Source organism: Amblyomma americanum, chromosome 10 (assembly GCF_052857255.1).
Source record: "Amblyomma americanum isolate KBUSLIRL-KWMA chromosome 10, ASM5285725v1, whole genome shotgun sequence".
In the NCBI taxonomy this organism is placed as follows: Eukaryota; Metazoa; Arthropoda; class Arachnida; order Ixodida; family Ixodidae; genus Amblyomma; species Amblyomma americanum.
The window spans coordinates 141694537-141707499 of NC_135506.1; the positions used below are offsets into that span (position 1 = coordinate 141694537).

Consider the following 12963-nt stretch of genomic DNA (forward strand, 5'->3'; position numbering starts at 1 on the left):
CGTGCCATTTCTGAAAAACGCAAGGTCACTTCGCCAAAGTTTGCAAAGCGAAGCAGAGGAAAGAGCTCCTGGGTTCTATTCAACTTCACGCGCTCAGTACGCATCGAGCAAGGTACACCAACCTATGAGTGAATGGCCACCTTGCAAAGTTCAAAATAGACTTGGGAGCAGAAGTAACTGCAGTTTCGCAGTCTTTCCCAGGACTGCCTCGCATACTTGATGAAGCAGAAGACCAGGTATGCGGTCTCAGAAATGTTCGATTGCATCTACTGGGAACTTCCACTGCTACCTTGGAGTGGCGCAACAGGATGATTGCAGACATTGTATGTTGTTGAGAATCAGACTACCCACCTTCTTGGACTACCGGCAATTGAAGACTTGAGCGTCATTCTGTTCCTAGACACGATAGAGAGCATTCCGTCAACCCAGCCCAAAATATTTCGTGGACTGGGGGAAGTGTAGGAGGAATACCACATTCGCCTCTTTCTGATGCTCACCTCTTTTCACTGAGCGTTTCAAGGCGGATACCCCTCTCTCTGCTCGAGCACGTGAAGAAAGAACTGGAAGACATGGAAACCCAAGGAGTCATTGGAAAAGTCGACAAGCCAACTGCATGGTGTTCAGGCCTTGTCGTAGTGCCGAAGTCGTCTGGAAGGTACAGGCTCTATGTTGACTTGACGAAGCTTAACAAGCTCGTCCAGCGCAAGTGCTACATTTGCCGACAGTTGAAGACATCTTAGGCCAGCTCAGTGGGGCGCGAGTATTTTCCAAGCTTGATGCAAGATCCAGCTTCCACCAAATCAGATTAAGCAGCAAGAGTGAAGAGCTAACAACATTTATCGCTCCCTTTGGACACTACAGCTACAGACGTCTTCCCTTCAGCATTGCGATAGTGCCAGAGTACTTTCAACACTTCATGTCAAGGCTGCCCGAAGGCATCCCCAGAGTCGTCAGTATGATCGATGACATTAACTATCGTTTTTACACAATTGTAAGTCGACTCAAATGTAAGTCGACCCCCCCACTTCACATTACTGAAAAAAAAACAAAAAAACTTGGAGGTCATTTACACTTGGCCTTTAATAATAGAACACGATAGCACTATCCTGCGACCGCCGCTATCAGCTGCCGCGCGCGGGAGCGTCCGTGGGCACATTCCAAAACGAAAATGTATTAGTTACTGGACTACTCGTCCAACTTGCGCCATCGTCCTCACTAGCCCTGCCGTCGTTATCGCTGCTGCGATCCCACAGCTCGACGTTCTAACATCGTCGTGCAGCGAAATCCCGCACTTCGCAAACAGCCACATCACTACATCGCGTGGAACAGCTGAAAATTTTGCCTCACTGCAGCTTCCACTAGTGTATCCCCCGTTGCGAACGCCGAACTTGCGGCCCGGCGCGCAGTTCATTTCTTCAGCGTAATGAATGACAGCCATCTTGAATGTAGCCCTGAACGAGCGCCGGCCGCTTACCGGACCCGGAGCACAACTGACAAATGACGAAGCGCTGCATTAAAAACTTGTGAAACGCAGCCGGCTGCAGTCAAATGCGTCAGAGCCAAACAGAAACGACGCATGAGCGGCGTTGGCTCTTCTGTCGGCTACCGATACTCCCCAGCGCCGCTGCGGTTCTGACTGGCGGTGCTATCGAGATTGAAACAGTGGCCCTTCTATTGACTATTGACACTCCCTTGAGCGCCGAGTGCGCGGTTGAAAGTTAACAAAAAAAACTTTAACGACGCCTATTAATAATAGAACGCGAATGCGTTGTCAGGCCACCGCCGCTTATCAGCAGACACAACCTGCGGCCTCGTGTGGGGAGTGGGCTGGTGCCGGTTTGCTGCTTATCAACAGCCACCATCAGCCGCCTCGCACGGGGTTGGGATGCCAGTTCTGCATGTTGACATAGCAGCTGCTCAAGGCCAGCACCAAGAGCGATGCGACGGAGCCGCGCAGCAAAAATGCAAGCACGCTGTAGCATGCCTGATATCTCGTTTGTCTCGCCTTTATTTATAGTGCGATGCTTTGGTTTAGATTTTAAGTCTACCCCCCCCCCCCCCCCCCCCACTTCGGATTTTCAAATTTTGAAAAATAGGTCGAGTTACAATCGTGTAATTACGGTAGTTTTCGGTAGGGATCATCAGGAGCATGACCAACGCCTAGCTGACATCTTTCCTCGCCTAAATTAATCTGGGATCACACTTAATGAAAAGAAGTGTGAATTCTGAGTGTCATCTGTCAAGTTTCTAGGAGTCGTCGTGGTCGTGCAGGGAATTTCACCCGACCCAGATAAGGTCAAGGCTATCTAGGATCTCGCACCACCAGTCGATGTCAGTGGAGTTCACCGATTGCTTGGAATGGTTAACCATGTAGCGCATTTCATTCCAAACCTGTCTGAGGTCACTGCACCCATTCATTCGCTCACATGGATTTGGGGTCAGAGCCAATAAGAGGCTTTTGCTCATATCAAGTCGGTGCTCAGCTCAGAAGCGTGCATGGCAAAGTACCACCTGCATTACTCGACTAAAGTATCAGCTGACGCAAGCTCTCATGGCCTGGGAGCAGTCTTGCTCCAGGAGCAGCCTTCGGGAATTCGACCTGCTGTTGCCTACAGATCTAGGTCCCTCACTCCTACAGATGGACTACAGTCAGCTGGAGAAGTCTCTGGCTAGCTGTCACATGGGCTGTCTCCAGGTTCGAACAGTATCTTTGCGATTTAAGCTTTGAGGTCGAGATGGATCATCTTCCTCTTGTGTCCCTTCTTGCCAGCAAAGACCTGGAAATCTTGCCTCCTCAGGTGCAGCGAATGTGGGTCAAGCTGATGCGCTATCACTACACCGTCAGATATGTACCTGAGAGACTCTTAGCTATGGCCGATACTCTGTCACGGGTGCCCTGCAACACACCAGCTTCGAAAGCCATCAACAGCCTGGAAATTTTCATCGGGGAAGACCTCAAGGATTTGTTAAAACAGATGCTTGGGCGAGTTGGTAACTCATTATAACCAGAACAGCGCGCACTATGCGTCAGTAGCCCCTCTTTATCAATCAGTCCTAAAGAATTGGCATTTTTAGCGAAGGGAAAATGATAATGTTGTTATCATCCTTGTTCAGTGCGACATTGACTATGAATCTATGAATGGATGGTTTGGTTTCCTTGTGTTGTTGGAACTGTATATATGCCTCGTTCCAAACAATAAACACCAGTTGAAAGTCAGCGCTCGTGTGTGTCGTGTCTCCCTTCGTGTCCGTGCCTTAGTGCGCGCTGTTCTGGTTATAACTCAAGGATTTGCCACCTCTAGTGGCAAGTAAAAACTAGTTGATGTTCGTTGGCATCAGGCTCTTGATGGCGAGTGTTCCTCAGTCATGACTTACCGTGAGAGAGGCTGGCTATCCAAGAACAGCTTGAGTACCGACCCACATAGCACCATACTGGAAGGAGAGAGAAAGACTCGGTGTGTATGATGGCCTGCTTTTGTTCAATTGCTGTATCGTCATTCTGTCTGCTCAACGCCGCGACATCCTTGCACTTCTGCACGAAGGACATCAAAGTGTTTGAAGCCGTCAAGAACGCACCCGAGAGTGCCTTTCGTGGCCAAACTGCAACTTGCGTATCGAACATCTGGTGACTTAATGTGCCACATGTGCCGAGACTAGAGCTGTACGTTCTGAGCCACTGATACCAACACCCACACCGAAGAGGCCATGGCAACACCTGGGAATCAACTTTTTCGAGTTCAACGGACGCAATTACGTCCTGATCTTCGATTACTACTCCAGATTCCCCGAATTGGTCACACTGAGGGCTACGTCATCACCAGCAGCCATTGCTGCTGTGAAGGGTTGTTTCACTCACTTCAGGATCCTAGGCATCGTGCGGACAGACAACAGATCTCAGTTCGTATCCAAAGATTTTGCCAAGTTCGCTTGATGTTACGGATTTCATCAGGAGACAAGCAGCCCTAGATACCCTCAGATAAACGGAGAGGCTGAGTGCATAGTGTGGATTGGGAAGGACCTATTTGAAAAAGCTCTGATCCATATCTGGTTCTTCTCATTTACCGAGACACACCTAGCGTTTCGGGCATCTCTTCAGCGCAATTACTGATGGGAAACTGCAAACTCGCCTCCCGGGACTGCCAAAACAGCTTCTCCCAGCTCTGCCAAGTCACGGGGAGTTCAAGGCACAAGATTCCACAAACAAGGTGAAGCAGGCGAAGAACTACAATCACAGTCATAGTGCAAGCCCTCTGAGTCCTCTAAAATCAGGAGACGACATGCTGGTTAAGGACATTGGTTGCAGTAGTCATGTCCTCATCCTTGCTCAGCGACCTCAATCATATGTTGCTGAGACTTCTAGCAGCATTCTGCAAAGGAATCGTCGCCATCTGGTGCCTTTCTCAGCTAACCAGAAGATCCCAGAACAGGCAGGAGCATCACCTTCAACGGCTGAAACTCCTTGGCAAAGTTCTTCCTGTGCATGGAGGAAAGTAAAAATAGAGGAGAGGCAGTTACGTCACATTTTTCGAAGCCGGCTCCAACCTGCTCCCCCTCTATTTGGCCGCCGTCTCAGCGTGCCTGCACATGCGCAGCAGACAATGCAGCAGATGACACCGCTGCGCCCAGCGTTACTATCAGCTGCGCCGTCGGCCAAAGACTCCCAGTGGTCCTCGCAAAAGCATGTGACTTCCAGCACACTTTTTGGGGTGCAGCTCGAGTAGCGAGGACCCCTCCTGAGTTTTCTTTCCTCCATGTTCCTGTGCGTCGCTAGTGTGGCCTTTGCCCGTGCCTCCTTCGCCCAGGGACCGCCTTCGGGTCCAAGTTCGCCTCAGTGTCGAGAAGTGGTGCGAACGCAATATGGTTGTGCAGTGAGACCGCTGCGCAGGCTAAAATTTGTAACCATCTCGGGAGGGAATATGTAATGGTTGCCACCTTGTGTTTAGCTTCATTGTCATTAGGTGGCGCTGAGAGCAAGGAGGCGGCTCCTTTGAATGTGTACATGCACTGCCTGCGGGCAGCAATAAACCTGCTTATTCAGGTTCAGGCTTCCCATGTTGGGGGCACAGTAGCCAAACGCATCATCACTTGGCAGCATAGAACAACGTCGGCGACTTAGGGCTGCGCGCCGCCGCCCACTGCTCACTGGCACTGCGTGACTGTCGATTGCAATGTTGGCAATGTATGGGCTGCGTGTCGTCAATCAATGCTCGCGGTGCATATCGCACCACCGCCGACCCGTGACATCGGCTAGAACAACGTCGGCGACTTAGGGCTGCGCGCCGCCGCCCACTGCTCACTGGCACTGCGTGACTGTCGATTGCAATGTTGGCAATGTATGGGCTGCGTGTCGTGAATCAATGCTCGCGGTGCGTATCGCACCACCGCCGACCCGTGACATCGGCAATGTACAGGCTACGTGCCACCGCAGACTCGTGACGTCTGCGATGTAGGGCGGTGCGCCACCGCCCACTGCTCACGGTGCATACCGTGTGACTGTCGATCGTGACATCGGCGATACACAGTCGGCGTCACCCTTGCGTAGAATGCTCTAGTGGCACACTTACCTCTGTAAAAATTGTCACTACGTTGCAGCTGCTAGCTTTCAGAGGCAACGCTTGCATAGAAGTAGAGCCACACAGACCTGTGAGCAAGGTGGGGAAGACCACTTTGCCCGGAAACCATGGGAAATTCACTAATTTTAGATTGTATTGCGCTGTGGACACTGCACGAGCACTCTACACGAGGATGACGCGGACTGTACAGGCAGCAAGTATTTAATGCTCGAGGGGGCGCGTGGCCCGTGCATTTGTATCATCTGCAGTGGGGCGGGGAGTTGTTTGCAACATCCGAATTTCTGCCCATTGCACGGCATTTTACGAATTCATATCATCCCGAAGTTCGTATCAACCGGGATTATAATGATTCTACTGTAAACCCCCAGCTGGATTTGAGAATTTGGTCACGCGCAGCCTCACCTAGAATCAACTGTTTTTGTCATATACGTTCGACCCATGCTCGAGTATGAATGTGCGGTGTGGGACCCATAGCAAATAACACTGAGCAATTTATGCTTGAAAAAATCGAAAACAGAGCTGCAAGGTTCGTCCTATGGCAATACTCCACAGGTGATAGCTGTATTGACATGAAAAACGAATTAGGGTGGGAAAGTTTTTCTTCTCAAAGAAGAGAAATTGCGCCTTAAACTGCTGTATCAATATTTCATGATAAAAGCCGGCATTCAAAAGGAAAAATATTTACACAGGCCTCATTATGTCCCTTCTCGTATTGATTACTGCTTTAAGATTTTGGAATACCAGAACTAATATGTATGCGAATTCATTTTTTGTACGTTCTATCAGTGAATGGAATCGCCTTTCAGGTCAGCAAGTGTGCTGTATGAATGAAGATGTTTTTTTCATGATTGTAACCCCCCTGCTGTATCGTCTTCGGGCTAAGCGGGGTAAAAATTGAATGAAGAAGAAAGGGCTCATATCTCCCTCACTTTCTCGGTAGACATTTGACCATGCATTGAAGAAAAAAAAAAAAAAACTATGGGGATGCTTAACTCACCTCAAGGGCCCATTCACGATTTCAAGTTGCAGAGGTTGTGCAACCATTTTTGCCGAAAGCTACGGTTGCAAATGGTCGTGTCAGTCGAAAAACTACAGTTGCAGCCCAGCCGCATGCTGCTCGATTTTCTAGCTTTGCTACTTGTAGTGTCGAAGGTTGACACCATACATGTGTTACTACCGAAGCCAGAAAGAGATGGAGCCACTATTGACTGTAGATATATATATATATATATATATATATATATATATATATATATATATATATACGAGTGCACGCTTGAATAAAATGAGTCTTGCACAGCATAGGTTGATGCGTGAGTCGTTTCTTCCCTTGGTGACACTGCTGGCTAACACTACAGTCTGACCTTAACAAAATGGTAGTTTGGAGTCGTGTGTGTGCCTCGTCTCTTCACTGTGTTCTGTCTTTTGACTGGTTTTTTTCCTGTACTGGTAGTTTGGGCTTGTTGATCTAGCATATTAGAAGAAGACATAGTGCAGCACAACGGGGCAGAGAGGAGCACACAGGATGAGCGCTAACTGACAACAGAAAGTTTATTCCAAGAAACCACTGAAAGAAAACAGCAAAACGCATGCCCAACCACACGGCAACGTAACCAGAGGTTTGGTGAACACAAAAAAAAAAAAAGCTAATCGGGAATACCACTGCAGTCTTGGAAAACAACCAGACAGACAACCGGACTAAGATAAATCCCGAAGGCGTGCAATACAGCAGAGGGCAAATCGGACAGGATTATTTTGAATTGAATTGAATTGAATTGAAATTTATTCCGCAACAAAAAGGAATGTTGCGAGGAGGCCAGGTAAAAAGCTGAAAAAAAACAGCTTGAGGAGTTCTGACCTCTCAGCATACACAGCAGCGCAGCAGCATGCGGGGATGGCGGTACACATCAACATCAAACCAAGGGCTTATGCAGCTTATACAAACAAGGCATGCAATTTCTTTGAAGAATTCACGGAAATGTCATTATTTGTTTCCATAAAAATATTATTTAAAACCGTCGGCAATGAGTACTTCAACATCTGTTTCCCATATTAAGTCCGGCATTTGGTGACATTCCAGGGTTCCAAATAAAGTACGTTATAGGTGGTATTAACGCACGTTATAGGTAATAACGTACGTTATCGGTATTAAGCCACCGGATTTCTTTTTGCCGAAGAGCGAGTGGCGTATCAGTGATGCACATGTCCTTACCAAATTTGTAAATCAATGACACTCAAGAATTTCTCTTGCCAATTTGTCTTTGGAACGACTGACCACTTTGGCGTGCCACAACGGAGGCTGACAACCACAGTCCCTGCAATGCTTTGGCACCTGCCTGCCACTGAAACCCTGAAGGGAATTATAATGTTCTCTTAATCGGTCGTTTAGGCACCGGCCGGTTTGCCCTAATTTTGTAAACAACATTCAATGTACACTCAACGAACGTGGTGTGCTTGATGCTGCGAACGGGCTTTTTTGCCGAACCCCTACTGGGCAGAGCACAAAGACTTGACAGCTTGTGGGTGCAGTAAAGACCACTTTGTATTTCGACTGAACCGCTCGGTAACACATCCCATTTTATTTCACGAGCGTCGTTTATATGTGCTTTCATATGGTGATGCCGTGGGTGATAGGCAGCACACTATCACTTGAGATGACGTTACGGACTTGCTGCCTGCAGGCGGTTGATGACACGCTTGCATGACACAGCACATCTCCCTCTTTTACAAATTGAGTCTTTTAGGTGGATGTCGTTGCCTGGTAGACCGACGAAGTGGCAAGGGCTCATTGGGAGCGGGGTTCGCAATGTTGTCTGGTTCGGGTGAGGTTTGGTTAGGGGTGTCGGGTGCTGTGGCGCAAGCTAGCGGCTTCGTGTCGGAGCCCTTGGGCTTGTGCGGTCGCTGTTGATCCGCATGACGACGTTGCTCGTCATTCGGTGAAGATACAGCTATCCGAGCCCCTGTGTGCTCACAACCACTCCAGACAACCATCTGGGCCGGCAGTGAAAACTTCTGAGCCACACCGGCTGTCCTGCAAAGAACGGCATGGTAGACGCACATGTTTCAAATTGCGGTTCACCGGCTGCACTCGGAAGGCAACAGTCCAGTTTGGTCCCGAGCCGGTACCCCAACAGCAGCTCAGATGGAGACTTTCCACCCTCAGTAGGTGTCCGTCGGTAGCGGAATAAAAATCAGCTCAGGCAGGTGACGAGGCTGTCCCCTTAGCTTTTTGAAGGCCTTCCTTGATCATACGCATCGCGCGTTTCACCAGGCCATTCAACTGCGGGTGGTAAGACGCAGTCATCACATGATTGATCCCGTTCCTTTTTACGGAGTTCTTGAACACTGCAGAGACAAATTGTGGCCCATTATCTGAAACCATTGTATGGGGCAGTCCGAACCTGGAAAACATGGCTCTTAACGCTTCCGCGATGGACTCGGACGTCGTGATTCTCATCGGTATGGCCTCTAGCCACTTGGTCTTGGCATCCACCACCACTAGCAGCATGTGTCCCTCGATGGGGCCTGCAAAGTCGATGTGCACTCGAGACCACTTCTGGCTAGTTTCTGGCCACGGTGCTAGTACCTGTTCCGGAGGCATCGCACTGGCTTGTACACATGAATCACGTTTGCGTTTGTGGTGTCGGCCTGGACGTTCGCAAGAAGTGAGTCGAGACTCGGCAAAACATGACGAATGACCTTTTATTAATGGCGGGATGGGTTTTTATATGAAACGATCACATGACAATCCAAAGTACAGATGCACATAGACAAGGCCAAATCAAATCCAAGTAGAACCAAACTGAAACTGAAGCCCAGGACACAACATACTCCCTCCCTTCAGGGAAAAACAAACATTGGTGAAAAATTGAAATTGAATAGAAAATTTTCAATACAAGTTATACAAATACAACATGAACAAATATCTGAACACAGAAATGAACTTACTCCTATGTAAGCTTTAAACCAGAAAACATTTCACACTTCATCAAACCAATGAATATCTGAAAGATCCCAAAAGAACAATGAACACTTCATAGAAAACGATGAACATACCCATCCGAAATATATCTTCACCCCTTTTTTCTTTTTGAAACAATGAGGGGTCTTAAATGCATGGCAAGCTGAAACCCTCAAGAATTTTATTTTATTTATTTATTTATTCAATACTGCCAGCCTCCATTTGGTGGCCAAGGCAGGAGTGGTACAAGGATACATCGTACATCGCGACAAAACAAAGCAAGTAAAAATGCGGATAAAGAAGCAAAAGCTAACACACAGGGTTTTATAGAAAGACAAAGAGCAAAGTTAAATGCACTCGGTTACCTAAAATACAAAAGAAAGCAAACAAAAGAGCATGAACGAATACACTGCGCTTAAAATGACGATATGACAGCAGATAAAAAAGACTTCTGGTCTGTCAAACGGACCACGTCACACGGAAGCCCGTTCCATTCCAATATCGTTCTTGGAAAAAAAGAAAACTGATACGCTTTCGTTCGGCACCGTGGCACCATGATTGTCAAATTGTGTTTATTGCGCGTTGGTCGTGAAGTGTTGTATGCCATGTAGGTCTCAAAATGAATGTTTGTTAAGTTATTAACAATCCCATGCAACATTTTTAGTCGGTGCAACTTGCGACGAGATTGGAGTGTCTGCAGTTCAGATTCCCTCAATAGATTAGTAACCGAAACGTGCCTTCCATATGCGTTGTAGATAAATCTAAGCGCCTTCCTTTGAACGCCTTCAATGCGCTGTACATCTACTTGGGTGTGCGGATCCCAAACCACATCTGCGTATTCCAGTAATGGCCGTACGAAGAATGCTCAACAATTGCTGCTAGGGCAGTGTCACTGAAGGCTACTAGTAAAGTCAGACACTGGAGCTCACGTGATATCATTAAGGTTTGGATGAATTGTCTATTCCCTGAACGTCCCCAGGGAATCTCCTGATGGGCGTCCCCATGAGCAGTGAATTGTTCATCCAAATAAAATGATGTCTTATAAAATGCTCCTCCTTGCTATTATCTTCATGAAATGACCGTAGAACATCAGCTAGTTTTAATTGGCCGGAAGAAACATCCTACGTCAATGAAAACTAACAGTCCACACGACCATAGAACATCGGCGAGCTTTACTCAACCGGAATATACACACATGAGCATCGGCCAGTTCTACTAAACCGTAATAAACACACGAAAGAACAGCAAGTCACCTTCTAAAAAAGTCACACGACTCTAACTGAAATGACATATAATGTCTGACATGAAACAATATTATAGGTGCATCAGCCTGCACGAAGAAAGGAAATATGCATAGTAGCCTGAAAAATCATACTCATTTGAACATTTGAGCATTACTGATATCATATTAGAATATCACTTAAAAGAATGTTCTTATTGAGAAATGGAACCTTATAATATTATGCTGAATAATCCTGAAAATAAAATGAAAGAAATATCACAAATATCGAAACATGTCACATCATAATATCACTATATTATTCTGCACTGAAATATATCACATTCACTTCTCATACAATAGTTACTGGGAAGGAGAAACTGCGAACGACAGAAATGACATTGAAGAGAATATAAAATACCTGGTTGCATTTCATGATGAAAGTTAGAATTATATTACCCAAGAATTAAAATCTCAATGCAATGCCTCTTCTTAGCCAAGGGAGAAGAATGCAGCAGAAGTTGTTGTGACACATAGTCCTTAAACCAGTATGGCTTGCGAGTGTTCCTTCTTGGTCGCTCAGGTTCCAAACTGGATTCTTGAGGAGATGTCCTCAGTCTAGGTTCCGAAAGCTGCCGTTGGCGTCAGTTCCTTGGCGGAACAGCTGGGGCTGGCCCACTTTCATCAGGCAGCACTGAACACTGGACATGCAAGGCAGGAGGCACATCTTGCCTGCCCACAGATAAATCACTTGGACACTGAGCACTTGTGCCAGAAGGTACATCAAACCCATTCACAGGTAAATCACTCACATCACTGTGGAGGTGAGACGACATGGATTGTCCAGCTGGTGGCCGTCAAGAAATGGTGAAGCGAGTTCTAGCTTCTGAAGACTGAGGTATCGATGATGCATCAGGAGGCTGCTGAGACAACACTGGGCCCGCTGAGTTTTGATCTTGTGCATAACTTTTAGAATCGTAGGGAAAAGGTAACTGAAATAAATCAAAATGTTCATCCTCTTCCCGATTCAGTTGTCTCAGTACCTTTGCCAGCTTGGAAGCATTCCGTAGCTTGCCATCATCTAGGCGGTATGATGCTGGACCATGTTGTTGAATGACCTCTCGTGGTGCGGAGAAACGTCTGTCTCCTTTGAACTGAATGAGGGGTTTACGAACTTTGACAAAGTCCCCTGGCTGAATTCTGGGTGGTTGTGCTCCACGTTTGTTATATGTGTATTCTTTCATCGTCATCTAATTCAAAAGTCTCCATTCTTTTCCTCCTCCTCCTTCAATAGCTAGGTATGGATTCTCAGCAAACAATGACGGAAATTCCACTATATCTAGCTTTATACGATGGCATCTGCCATGAAAAAGAACTGCCGGTGCCACCCCTGTTGTGGCATGAGGTGTAGATCTATATATGCTTAAATACTGTGCAGTTGTGGTTTTCAAAGGCCGACCTTCCAACGATGACAGTTGAACAAACGACTTGAAAGTTCTGTAAATCTTTTGATTTTTCCGTTGGCTTGTGGGTGCTTTATCGTAGAATGAGTTAACTTGATAGCCCTGTTACTCAGAAATTGCTTGAATTCCTTTGGCATGAACTGAGGGCCCTGATTGGGTACTATCTCTTCTGGATAGCCTTCATGGGCAAAAACATTCAGTAAGAAATCTGTAATATCTGTAGCTTTTACATTATCTGTCATCTTCACCTCGGACCATTTCAAAAAATAGTCAACTAAAGTAATGGCATAGTGACAACGTCGAGGCGCCCGCTCAAACGGGCCGACTGTGTCGATTGCCAACTTTTGCCAAGGCTTCTCTGGAAAAGGAACAGGCTGCAAAGGTGGCACAGATGTTTTCGTCGTTTTTACATCACGAACGGTAATAGTTGGAATGATCTCTTCCTCCGACGCATATGCCGTAGCTGGAATGTAATCTTCCTTTGATGCGTAGTCTTGCACTTTCCTCACAGAAGATAGACGCCAATTGCGGACTGGCGCGTTCATTGACGGAACATTGTCGGAAAAGTTGCGTTTGTTCGGAACGCTGCTGAAGTTGCGTCTACTTGTGGACATTGTTACGATGCATTGTTGCGCCGGACGTCTTGAAGAACGGGTGTCTTGAAACGGAGGCATGGTTTCTAGATGTCGGGTACGAGCTTGACGAAAAGACGATACTTCCCCTTGAATTTGCGGAGGAACTCGTGGC

The 12963-nt window shown here is 47.1% G+C and overlaps 1 protein-coding gene and 1 pseudogene across 4 annotated transcripts in view; both read left to right on the plus strand.

Annotated features, from left to right (window-relative positions):
* Positions 1-12963, plus strand: part of LOC144106925 (uncharacterized) — a 618131-nt gene that overhangs the window by 453888 nt on the left and 151280 nt on the right. The gene's annotated exons all lie outside the window — the stretch shown is intronic.
* LOC144107323 (uncharacterized) lies at positions 2736-4721 on the plus strand (annotated as a pseudogene).